The 13,101-nt window shown below is 51.2% G+C and overlaps 1 protein-coding gene across 4 annotated transcripts in view; it reads left to right on the top strand.

Moving 5' to 3' along the window:
- The window catches only part of LOC147019652 (voltage-dependent calcium channel subunit alpha-2/delta-2-like), a 388,928-nt gene that overhangs the window by 177,262 nt on the left and 198,565 nt on the right, over positions 1-13,101 (top strand). The gene's annotated exons all lie outside the window — the stretch shown is intronic.

Genomic DNA, 13,101 nt, shown 5'->3' with positions numbered 1-13,101 from the left:
ACACTTCCAAACTCTTTATCCCTAAGTTAGCACAAAATGTTTCATTTTATTCCAATTTTGTTTTATTCGAGTTCAACTCACCTGCACTCTTCTACTGCAGCCTTGAGCAGACCGCCAGCTGTGTCTTGTTCTCATGGTTGTTGGTGATAAAATAAAAGGCAATTCATCGGATCCATCACTCTTTTGATGACAAAACTGTGATGATTGGGACTAAATTAGCAGTCCACATCGTCACATATGGTGCTCAGGATTCCCATGTGAATTCCGTCTGGAAAACCTTTCCACCGTGACCCAGGCAATTTGCACGTGAATAATCTCAACAACATGGTTCTGGTATGACTGGTTTGCTCACTCTCTTCGAAAGATATTTACTGACGTTTACCTTTGAAAAAAATTAATTATTATGAGATAACTTTTGAGGCAATGTATACCTTTCGACAATCACCCTCGCATACTCTCTCCTCGAAACTGTTTATTAATGTCGGCATACTTCCTCTTGGTCAAACCAAGCATGCATGTCCATGAAAACTGTTTCAAGAAAAGTTCGACTTTTTTGTTTTTGTTTTCATCATTCTTTTACAGACACTGCATGTCTACATCGACAAGCGTTGACGCTGCATTCGGCGTACTAAAATCCCGATGTATTTTGTCCCAATGTTCCTTTATTGAGCTGTCCTTCCTATATTCCCTAAATAAGAACATTAGAATGACTTCCCGAGCAAATCGTTTCATGAAGAATGACATTGAACAGACTGAGGAACCAAGTTGAGTCTTTTCAATCTAATTCCTTCCTCTAGGGCTTCAAAGACAGCTGTTCACCACTATCTCTAATCATCCCCCATTTATAATCATGATCTTTTCTGTCCTCATTAACCCTCCGCAAGCTCACCTCTTTCTGGGTCTCCAGGTTTTCAGGTTTCTCCACCCTCATATTAACCAAAAAAATAATAATGTTCAATTTCTCGTGTTTCTTGCTTAGGTTTTCCTTCCACTTTTGCAAGCTCGTGTCTGTATCCAACTGAGAGGTTATGCCTGTATCTGTGCTTTTGTTACCCCCTTTGTCCTCCCTCCCCATGTTCTCATTCTTCCCCACATCACTTATTTCTCCAAGTCTTCCTTTATGTTGTACCTCAACCCGGCTGTTGGTATGTTCTCCCCCTTCACTTTCATTTTATAAATGAGACTTTACCCACCACAAAGCCAAAGGCCACTCCATGTGGGGGACACATGAAGAAACATATAGATATGAACCAGAAAGGAATCTATTGTCATCCCTCTTGAATTGCGGTAGGTTGGGATTGAGGGGGAAGCAGGATGCAGGTAAACTGTTCCAAAGTGATACAGTGCGTGGGGAAAAAACAGAAGAATACCTCATAGTCTTACTCTTTTGGACAGAGACAGCGTATGGATGGGAAGAAACTGCCAAACGTGTAGAGCGACTGAAAGTATGTTCAGGTGAAATAACCTGTGAGAGACCCTCAGAGCACATTCCGTGGTAATATCTATAGAAAAGGCTCAAAGAAGCAACAGAGCGGCAGACTGAGGGAGTTCCAGGGATGATGCCAACTCCTGCCTCACCCGAACGGCAGCACGTCACTGGATTCTGTCAAGGAGAGATAGGTGACAGGCCAGACCACCATCCATGATAGGTCGGATCGTGGCCTTGTATAGATGGAGCATAGCAGCTTGAGGAAGGTATTGCCAAGCACGAAAAAAGCAGCCAAGGCGCTGGGAGGCTCTTTTAGCAATGCCAGAGATGTACTTTTCCGAGCTGAGGTTTGAGCTTATATCCAATCCAAGCAGACGGATACCAGGAATTTCCTGCAAAGGTGAAGAATCCATAGACAGGGTTGGAAAACAAGGTGATCTTAAACTAGACACGGATGACAAGTGGGTCTTTTTTGGTTGAAAGTAACAAGCCAGTCTTTGCCCCAGTGAATCACTCTCTCGGTCCTGATTGAGAGTGGTACTGGCATAGACATGGGAAGGAGGAGCAAGGTTCCTGGTTATGTCGTATAGTGTTGAGTCATCTGCGTAAATGCTGAAATTGAGAAAGAATACAATCGGATAGATCATCGATTATACAACAAGAACATGGAAAGATCATGGCAGAAAGTGAGGCCCAAAAGTTTGAATGAAGTCTTTCATTCAAGCTTTTGGACCTCACTATCTGCCATGATCTTTCCTGGGAAAGCCACATCTCCAAGCTGGCCTCCAAAGCCAGTCACTAATTGTGCGTCATCCGTCGTGCAAAGTCCTTCCTTGGCACTCCTGAGTTCCTGACTACGTACAAAGCTTTCATCCGCAGCCTGATGGAGAACTGCTCTCCATCTCCATCTCTCTGGGCTGGTGCTCCTGCCTATAAACTCTCTCAGATTCACGTTGTGGAAACCAAGGCATTTAAGACCATTGGTATTTCCTGCGATGAGGCTGAGTCTTTGCATCTCTCACTTTCTCACTGCTGGCAGGTCGGTGGTCTTTCTATCTAACACCGTCTCCTCTCCGGCCTTGCCTCCCCCCCCCCCCCTCCGCTCTGTCTGCTGTCTGGCCCACCCATATTTCCACAGGGTGCTTAAGGTCCGCTAGCAACCCTCTTCTGGCTAAACTACCAAAATCAAGAATCACTGCTCACCTTCATTCTTTCCTTCCTCTTTTTCCCCACCTTTGGAACAAACTCCTACACTTTCTTCAATCCCACTCCTCCATCCAGGTCTTCAAAACAGCTGTTCACCACCATCCCCCATCAAAAACCATGATCTTTTCTACCTCCATTAATCTACCCCAAACCCACCTCCTTCAAATTTCCTGCTTTCCTTCCTGAAAGTCCCTGCCGTGTAAGGACCTGAAAGTCCCTGTAGTGTCCATCTTGTTTTCCTTTTGTCCCCATCCCTCTCTCTTCCAAAGATCTTTTTTTTTTCTTTTTTTCTTTTTTTTTTTTGTATACCTTGGTCGAGGCTCGTATGAGAGCAAACACACAACTCACAGCAAGGAGGCATGAGACAAGAGGGGCGGGAGTAGAAGGGACAAAACAGTGGGGAACAGACACATTAGGTGAACTGTGGAAGGGAGAGGGATGGGGATGGGACGGGGAACATGGCGAAGAGAAGATGGACATTTCAGGGACTTACAGGAAGGAAAGCAGGAGAAATGAAGGAAGTGGGCTTGGGTGGATTATCGGGGGTAGAAAAGATCGAGGATTTGGATGGGGGAAGATAAGAGGTGGTGGTGAGCAGCTGTTTTGAAAACCTGGAGGGAAGAATGGGAAAGAATAGAGTGAGGAAGTTTATTCCAAAGGCGGGAAAAAAGAGGAATGAAAGAGTGAAGATGAGCAGTGATTCGTGATTTTGGTAGTTTTACCAGAAGGGGGTTGTTGGCGGACCTTGAGCGCCCTGTGGAAATGTGGTGGGGACAAATCGCAGAGAGAGCAGGGGGGGCAAGGCTGGAGAGGAGTCGGTGGAAGACAGAAAGACCACCGACCAACCTGCGGTGATCTCCAACAATATGTATATATATATATATATATATATATATATATATATATATATATATATATATATATATATATATATATATATATATATATATATATATATATATATATATATATATATGTAAAAACATATATATATATATATATATATATATATATATATATATATATATATATATATATATATATATATATATATATATATATATATATATATATATATATATATATATATATATATATATATATTGTTGTGGTTAACCAAATTCGCAAACCACCATTCAGGTCCCTTAGGTGAGATATCTCTGTAAGTATATGTGTAGTTAGGCCCAAACCCGTTGTTTCGAGGGAATAAATGTCATTCAGTCGGGCTGCGACTCTTCAGGTGATCCAGTCGTGACCCTCTCGGACTAACGCCGGGAACTAGTCACGGGTGGACCTTTCGGTCTCACCGCGATCGTGCCAATCGGCCCCCGCGTGGGATAGGGTTGCTCGCCAAATTCGACCTACCTAAGTACCCACACGGAGGGTAGACCGGGCGATCGCACCTCGCCGCAGGTCGACTTCGGACACGGGCCACTTTAAGCGACCCGTTCCGTACTATCGGGATAACTGAGCAGTGTTATTCGTCGGCCTCGACGGTTCGATTAATTATCGGGCGTTTTAGCCCACGACCAACCCTTTACGTGAAGCAAGATGGAGATTCAATGAAAGAAAAGACGAAGCGAAGCGGGAAAACAGTTCAACAATAAGCACATTTATTTCGCGATGAACGGAAAGCACACATATACAATTCCACCAAAAGCACATGTAATAGAAGAAGACAATGCAATATTACACAAAAAGCAAATGCAACAATGCAGATCTAACCGACTACCGGGCACACGGCAACACTTATACAATTTTACTTCACAGACGGCGCCGACAACACATATTCCCAAAGCAAAAGAAAAAGAACCACCCTCCAGGATGAGGGGGGTAGGCGGGCCTGGGGCCGAGACCGTGTCGGGCCTACCCGTCTGATGATGAGACGCGAAGTGGCGGTGGTGCCTCAACTCTGCGGGCCTCGCGGACAGTGTCTGGTAGGGGGTGGGAAAGGGGCCCCCTTTGTCGCACTATCTCAGCGCGGGGGGAAACAGGAGGGGGTTGCTGATGCTCGGGGGAAGGAGGATATCACCCTGTCTCGGGTCCCGCGGCGAGCGTCTCCTCCTCCACCTCGGTCGCATTGCTGGCCTCTCCCTCTGCAGCTCCCGGCACCGACGCGAGCACCCCCTCGTCCGCCTTCGCCGCCGCCACCTCTCCACAGCTCCGTCTACTCGCCCTCTCCGTCTACTCGCCCTCTCCGTCTCCTCTCTTGGCTCGTCCCAACTCTTCACTCTTGACTTCTCCCACTTCTTTCCAGCTCCACCGACGACTCTCTTGAACTCCGCACAACTGTCTTTACTGACGAACGCAGCCGTTTATATAAGCCCCATGGCTTCGCTCCCCCACCTTTGACCCTTTACCTCCGACCCTTCACCTCCAACTGGCTCCCCATTGGACCGAGGAAAAGTGGGCGTGAATGCTTTTTGATCCATGAATTTGCATATCGCGACCTCACTCCAACGCCCTGGAGGCGGGGCCAAATCGCCCACGCTCTCCGATTGGACGGAACAAAAGTGGGCGTGAGTCGTTTTTGATCCGTTTTCTGCGGAAAGTCCGTGATGTTTTTGAATACGCTGCTCGGTGCGCGCCCTGCACGAGTCCAGTATCGGTGCCCACGAGTGGCGTGGGAATGACGGTGATGCGATGGTGGCGAGTTGTGACGGTAAAGGTCGTGGCTGTTGTTGTGAAGCGGCGTTGTGGTTGGTGGTTGTTGTTGTGAAGCGGCGTTGTGGTTGGTGGTTGTTGTTGTGAAGCGGCGTTGTGGTTGGTGGTTGTTGTGAAGCGGCGTTGTGGTTGGTGGTTGTTGTTGTGAAGCGGCGTTGTGGTTGGTGGTTGTTGTGAAGCGGCGTTGTGGTTGGTGGTGGTAGTAATGGCGGCTGGTCCAAAATAAAGATAGTAAAAGAAAAACGGCTATCCTGAAGAGTCGCAGCCCGACTGAATGACATTTATTCCCTCGAAACAACGGGTTTGGGCCTAACTACACATATACTTACAGAGATATCTCACCGAAGGGACCTGAATGGTGGTTTGCGAATTTGGTCAACCATAACACTACCCCCTCCCCTTTTTACAGACTCGTCCCGAGTCGTCAAATTTTCGTGTGCCATCATGTGTAGTTTTCCCCTAGTACATTTTACGTACAGATCCCTGAGTGCGACATTCATGGTATTCGTGTCCCCAAAATAAATAACCTGAGGGCTGAGTAACTACCTAAACAAACTCACTCACACGGACGACTTAAATAAAATTGCCGGCGCTAGGACAGACATGCCGGGGGCGCACTCATATTTACAGTACATCTTAACCTTAACTTACAAATTTTACACTAAACCATGGCCCAGGATCAATGAACTCTGCAAAAAGAAAGCAGTTAGCAGGGAGCCAGGCTGCTCGCATGCAGTCTCTGGCTCAAATAATGCAGGTGACAGGGAACGTGGCCGGCTGCTCACACGCAGTCCAAGGCCTTCCCTTTTGAACTGAACGCAGTGAACCACAACGGTGCATGGGCTGCACAAACGTAGTCTCCGTGCCAGCTCAAGTGGCACACGCAATGAACACAACGAATGGATGGATGAATGGTTTGAACTGAACGCAGTGAACCACAACGGTGCATGGGCTGCACAAACGTAGTCTCCATGCCAGCTCAAGTGGCACACGCAATGAACACAACGAATGGATGGATGAATGGTTTGAACTGAACGCAAACACGGTGCACGGGCCGCCACTGCAGGCCCGTGTTGTAGCTGCCAACAGGGCAGTTCTCGCAGCTTGCAAACTGTTGCCTTGCGGATCCTGGCGCACATGGAAATGAACAGGGGGGGGGGCAAAGCAAAAATTGAACGGGGCTGGTGAACGTGGGCAGTGGGCATGGCAAAGGCAGCAGGCAAACACAGCCCGCAGAAGAAGGCCGCTGCAGGCAAACACAGCCGGCAGACGAACTGGCCGGCACAAGCCTTGAAGAAAAACACAGCCAGCAGATGACGTGGCCGGCCCAGGCCTTGAAGCAAAACACGGCCAGCCGATGAAGTTGGCCGGCACAGGCCTTGCAGCAAAACAACAGCTGCCGATGAAGTGGGCGGCACAGGCCTTGAAGCAAAACACGGCCAGCCGATGAAGTTGGCCAGCCTTTGCCGTTCAGTGGAGGTTGGTGGAGGGAGTGCGGTGGTGCTGGCCACTCGGAAGGCGGGCTCGGACCTACCTACCTGTCTCCTTCCCACCTATCGCCTTTGCCTGTCACTGTACATACCCACTCCCTTAATTTGTCAAACCCCAATTTAGCCCCAACTTTTTTTTTTTTTTTTTTTTTTTTTACTTCCCCACTATAAATCGTCCCCTAACCCCCTTTATCGTCCTTGTTCGGCTAACCTATCCTGTTACCTAGCCTACTCCCAACCCCTACATTCCCTTCCCGGAGGGGAACAAGGGAGAGCTAGCGTCCTGTGCCGAGGCCCAATCTAAGCCTCAGGATGGCCTCCCCAGAGTTCAGCGATCTATAACCAAAGTGGGTCCAGCGGCCCACAATGAGAGCGAGGGGATGGATGGTGCGGAGGGGTACACTTCCTATCTACCCTAACCATTTAACTGTTAAACTACCCCGGGGCTTTCAACAAGCGCCTCTCGCTTAAACTATTGGTTCTAACAACCCAGATTCCCGTCGCCTGTGTTGGTGTCCTCACAATTTCGGGCCTCGCCCCCCAATTTTCTCTCCGTGCCCTCACACGGTCTCATGGCTGGGACACGTGGCTCCCTTTGGCAGGCACGACCCTCTGCCGATTCTCCGACGATGGCACCCCCGGGCACTACACTGCCTCCGAGCCTACCAGCTCCCTAACACCGGGGAGTGCCCCCCATGGCACCTCCCCTGAAACGCACATGTGGCAGGCTGGCTTCCCAAGCCCCTTTCCGAGGGTCACCCGTGCCCACAACACTGCCCACGTGGCTAATGGCGCCCCGGGCCCCCGCACCAAGCAGGCGCACCCGTGCCCACTACGCTATCCCGGCCCCCCATGGGCCCTTGGCCTACCACGGCCGACTAGCCTGGTGCCCGGGGTACCCACTCAGCGATACTCACCTTTCGCAGCCACGCTCCCAAGCCCGTCAACAGGGCTCCTGCACCCCTCCAAACGGGTTTCGAGCCTACATTCACACCAACAACAAAATGACCTCCATTTTGTAAATTTGACTAACCCCCTAACTCACTCTACACTGACCCCGGGGTCCCTTGGGCGGGAGTCACTCCTCCCCCCAATCACTCATCGCACCATGCAGTCCCCATTCGCCCCATACACACAGACCCGCTGGCCTCACTCACTCACCAAGCACATGCTTCCACTTCACTCACCAACTCTTCAACACACACACCGCTGAACTCTGCCATCCTCCTAACTACTTCCCCTAACTAACTCGTGCTCCCACGTCGTCCCTTAAACTACAGCACGTTCCTTTTAACACTACGTAGCTAAACTACGTCAACTCTACACACTCACAAGTCTGTCACTGTCTCCAAATCTCTAAAATAACTTTCCCAACCTAAATCTGGCTACAATCCCTCTAACTAATCCATTCCACGGACTCCATGAGGACTTACCCCTGCCCCATGAAGTCGGTCTAACTAAGCTAACCCTTCCCCCTAACTAGTTTCCATCCTGTGCCCCGGTCAAGGGGGTCTTCCACCCCTTGCCCAGGAATCCTGTGCACCCGAAAGTGAGGCTTGCTTTTTTTTTTTCCCATGCGCAGCACCTGCGCGGCAACTCGCAGCTCGCGCCCTTTACACCTGCCCGTGACGTCATGCAGCTGCGCGTGTTCCTCGTCCCTCCTTGGACGGTACCATCCGGCAGGGATACCCCTCCTGCCGGATTCCAACCCCACGTGCAGCCATGGCGTCACCGTGCGCATAAAAAAAACAAGCCCCACGTCTCGAGGGGTTCCCCACGCGAACACATGTGCTTTGCCCGTTGGAGCTTAACACACACGATCGCGTGGAGAACCCGTCCGGTCCAAATCCGAAATCCTGCCTAAACTTTGTCCATCCGCGGGATCGGCAAATCCACCGCGTGCGTTTCCGGACGGGACTTCACTCTCGCAAGCGAGCACGTGGGGGCCTCGTGCGTTGCACAGCACGGGCCTCGTGCTCACTGCTGGGTGAACCCGGCACGGTCCCCGAAACAACTACAGCCGCTACTCGGCTTTCTTTCCTTACATGTCGCCGTCGTCGTCGCCAATCAACACACGCATTCCTGCGTGTAACGACGCTCACACTCCATTCCATTACATTCACACCGGGAGACGCGGCTACGTGCTCCCGCATGCCAACCGACATCTCCCTCACATACCGCTCTCTCACACACACGGTCTCCCTTGCATAAACCATACCACTCACACGTGGTGCTCCATTCACTCGCGGCCTTCCACTCACTCGTGCCATTTTCCTCACACAAACCACACCACTCACACACGCGGGGGCACTCACCCACGGTTCCTCATCCACACACCGTGCCTCACCCACACACGCGGGGGCACTCACCCGCGGTGCCTCACTCACACACACGGGGGCACTCAACCGCGGTGTCTCATCCACACACGGCGTGCTGGGAAGCAAACCCTTTGGCACACTTGCCACTACACCACTCACACACGGGGTTGCTTCCACACATGGGGACGCACTCACACCTGGGGTCTCGTCCACACACGGGGTCTTACTCACACCTTGCACCATACACACCGGGACAACCACACTGGGGATTCGTGTCCCCACAAGGGTCTCCGGGGCCTCTATACCCCCCAAGCTCTCCGTGCACCCGTCCGCAGCACTCGTCCCCTCAACCTCGCAAAGCACGACCGAACTCACCTGGTCGTGACTCGCCTCAAGGGGGCATACTCCCTCCCCTCGTTCCTGGAGGAAGCCATCCAACTGCTCGCACCGGGTCTCTACCCAGTCCGCGAGCTCACCCCCATTGTCCTCCACTACCTCCGTGTGTGTGTGTGCGTCACTTACCCCGTCTTCATCGTGTAGTCTTCCCTCTATCGTTCCTATCTCCCGTGTCTCTGCCAACTCTTCACCCTTTACCTCCCTTGTCTCCACTATTTTTATTTCCTTTGTCGTCACCTCGTGTCTCGTCTCACACGTTTTGGTCTCCCCATTTAATTTTTCCCTTTCGATCACCGTTGCACCCCCTCCCAGCTCGTTCGTTCCTACACGTGGAGTCGCCATTTTTAGCTCCCTGGTCACGGCCTTCATGCCCGCCTGCAGGCATCGGCCCATGTTCTGCGTCTCACCCTGCAGCTTTTTCGTTTCCTCCTTCATGTTTGCTTCCATTCCGTTTATTTGCTCGTTCATGCCTTTCATTTCGTCTTTCATATCCGCATTTATTTGTTGTGTATTCGCATCCATCCTCGTTTTCACTTCGTCCATTTGCTTGTTCATGTTCGCATTCATCTTCGCTGTCATTTCCGCATTCATTTTTGCCAGCATGGTGAATAGCTGGGCCATGTCGGGTGCGCTTGGGTGAGCCGTTTCGGCAGGGGTTGGGGAAGGGTTTTGGTGGAGAGGGGGAGGGGAGGTGTCATACACCGCGGCCGCTGCCGCACCCATTTCGGGCTCTGGGTTCAGTTGGGCGAGTTCGTTTTCCTGTACAACCAACATTTCCTGCACGGGGATTTCATCCTGAGCCATGGATTCTACACATTCTACATCCATTTCTAATACCCCCGGCTCCCGCTCGCCTTGAGACGCCATCTTGCTTCTCTTAAAGGGTTAATTTAGCTCGCTCCTAATTTGGAGGGAATCGGGGGTCGCTTCTCTCACCCCTGGACCGATTCCCGTGAATTTAGCTGGAGACAGGAGAGCCCGTTTTCCCGTTCTCCGATACCAGTGCCGCGAGGAGGGCGATGGGTTTATATCGCACGACCTGACACCAGTGTTGCGGATTCGCGCCCGCCGGCGTGCGGACGGCCACGTAACTCGAATCGCGGCACGTCGCCCACCGGACGGACAATCCAGTCGTGACCCTCTCGGACTAACGCCGGGAACTAGTCATGGGTGGACCTTTCGGTCTCACCGCGATCGTGCCAATCGGCCCCCGCGTGGGATAGGGTTGCTCGCCAAATTCGACCTACCTAAGTACCCACACGGAGGGTAGACCGGGCGATCACACCTCGCCGCAGGTCGACTTCGGACACGGGCCACTTTAAGCGACCCGTTCCGTACTATCGGGATAACCGAGCGGTGTTATTCGTCGGCCTCGACGGTTCGATTAATTATCGGGCGTTTTAGCCCACGACCAACCCTTTACGTGAAGCAAGATGGAGATTCAATGAAAGAAAAGACGAAGCGAAGCGGGAAAACAGTTCAACAATAAGCACATTTATTTCGCGATGAACGGAAAGCACACATATACAATTCCACCAAAAGCACATGTAATAGAAGAAGACAATGCAATATTACACAAAAAGCAAATGCAACAATGCACATCTCACCGACTACCGGGCACACGGCAACACATACAATTTTACTTCACAGACGGCGCCGACAACACATATTCCCAAAGCAAAAGAAAAAGAACCACCCTCCAGGATGAGGGGGGTAGGCGGGCCTGGGGCCGAGACCGTGTCGGGCCTACCCGTCTGATGATGAGACGCGAAGTGGCGGTGGTGCCTCAACTCCGCGGGCCTCGCGGACAGTGTCTGGTAGGGGGTGGGAAAGGGGCCCCCTTTGTCGCACTATCTCAGCGCGGGGGGGAAACAGGAGGGGGTTGCTGATGCTCGGGGGAAGGAGGATATCACCCTGTCTCGGGTCCCGTGGCGAGCGTCTCCTCCTCCACCTCGGTCGCGTTGCTGGCCTCTCCCTCTGCAGCTCCCGGCACCGACGCGAGCACCCCCTCGTCCGCCTTCGCCGCCGCCACCTCTCCACAGCTCCGTCTACTCGCCCTCTCCGTCTCCTCTCTTGGCTCGTCCCAACTCTTCACTCTTGACTTCTCCCACTTCTTTCCAGCTCCACCGGCGACTCTCTTGAACTCCGCACAACTGTCTTTACTGACGAACGCAGCCATTTATATAAGCCCCGTGGCTTCGCTCCCCCACCTTTGACCCTTTACCTCCGACCCTTCACCTCCAACTGGCTCCCCATTGGACCGAGGAAAAGTGGGCGTGAATGCTTTTTGATCCATGAATTTGCATATCGCGACCTCACTCCAACGCCCTGGAGGCGGGGCCAAATCGCCCACGCTCTCCGATTGGACGGAACAAAAGTGGGCGTGAGTCGTTTTTGATCCGTTTTCTGCGGAAAGTCCGTGATGTTTTTGAATACGCTGCTCGGTGCGCGCCCTGCACGAGTCCAGTATCGGTGCCCACGAGTGGCGTGGGAATGACGGTGATGCGATGGTGGCGAGTTGTGACGGTAAAGGTCGTGGCTGTTGTTGTGAAGCGGCGTTGTGGTTGGTGGTTGTTGTTGTGAAGCGGCGTTGTGGTTGGTGGTTGTTGTTGTGAAGCGGCGTTGTGGTTGGTGGTTGTTGTTGTGAAGCGGCGTTGTGGTTGGTGGTTGTTGTTGTGAAGCGGCGTTGTGGTTGGTGGTTGTTGTTGTGAAGCGGCGTTGTGGTTGGTGGTGGTAGTAATGGCGGCTGGTCCAAAATAAAGATAGTAAAAGAAAAACGGCTATCCTGAAGAGTCGCAGCCCGACTGAATGACATTTATTCCCTCGAAACAACGGGTTTGGGCCTAACTACACATATACTTACAGAGATATCTCACCTAAGGGACCTGAATGGTGGTTTGCGAATTTGGTCAACCACAACAATATATATATATATATATATATATATATATATATATATATATATATATATATATATATATATATATATATATATATATATATATTGTTACGAATTTGGAATTCGATTGCACACAACATACAGGTTCCTTTAGTCAGCTATGTCGATAAGTGCTTGTTCCCGAGATAGCTCACCGTCCATTGTTTAAATGTTTAGAAATCGATTAGATGCACTGCGGATCGATTTAATAGTTAAAGAGCGATCCCAACACAATGGAGACGCCCTCCCCCTCTTCTGCGAAGAGGACGAAGAGCCCTTCCGTCCCGTGATTCATGATGTCAACAACTCCCTCCCACCCGTGGTTGAGCGGGGGATGGATCACAAGGGCATGAGTCACGCTGGGCGTGGGGGAATGGGGCAGAGAAGGATAAGAGGAGATCCTTTCTTTGTTCATGTTGGTTGAGAGTTGAGGGCTGCGTCGTTCAGCAGACCTTCGGGTCCTGTTTGGCTTGGGTTCGGGTTGAGGCCTTCGGAAGCTTTTTGCTTCTGCAGAGCTGTTGTTCAGTAGAGCTTTGGTTTATGTTCGGTGTGGTTGTTCAGCAGAGCTTTGGGTCCTGCTTGGCTCAGTAGGCTTTTTGGAGAGCTGCTTTATTTTGGAAGGAAGTTGAGCCAGTTGCTCGGCTCGAGCTGCGAATGGTG

This window comes from Eptatretus burgeri, chromosome 9, assembly GCF_056783735.1.
Source record: "Eptatretus burgeri isolate ZD-2024b chromosome 9, Ebu_testis_v1, whole genome shotgun sequence".
Classification (NCBI taxonomy): domain Eukaryota; kingdom Metazoa; phylum Chordata; class Myxini; order Myxiniformes; family Myxinidae; genus Eptatretus; species Eptatretus burgeri.
Note: the sequence above shows the minus strand (reverse complement) of the source record. Positions and strands in the feature narration are given on the sequence as shown.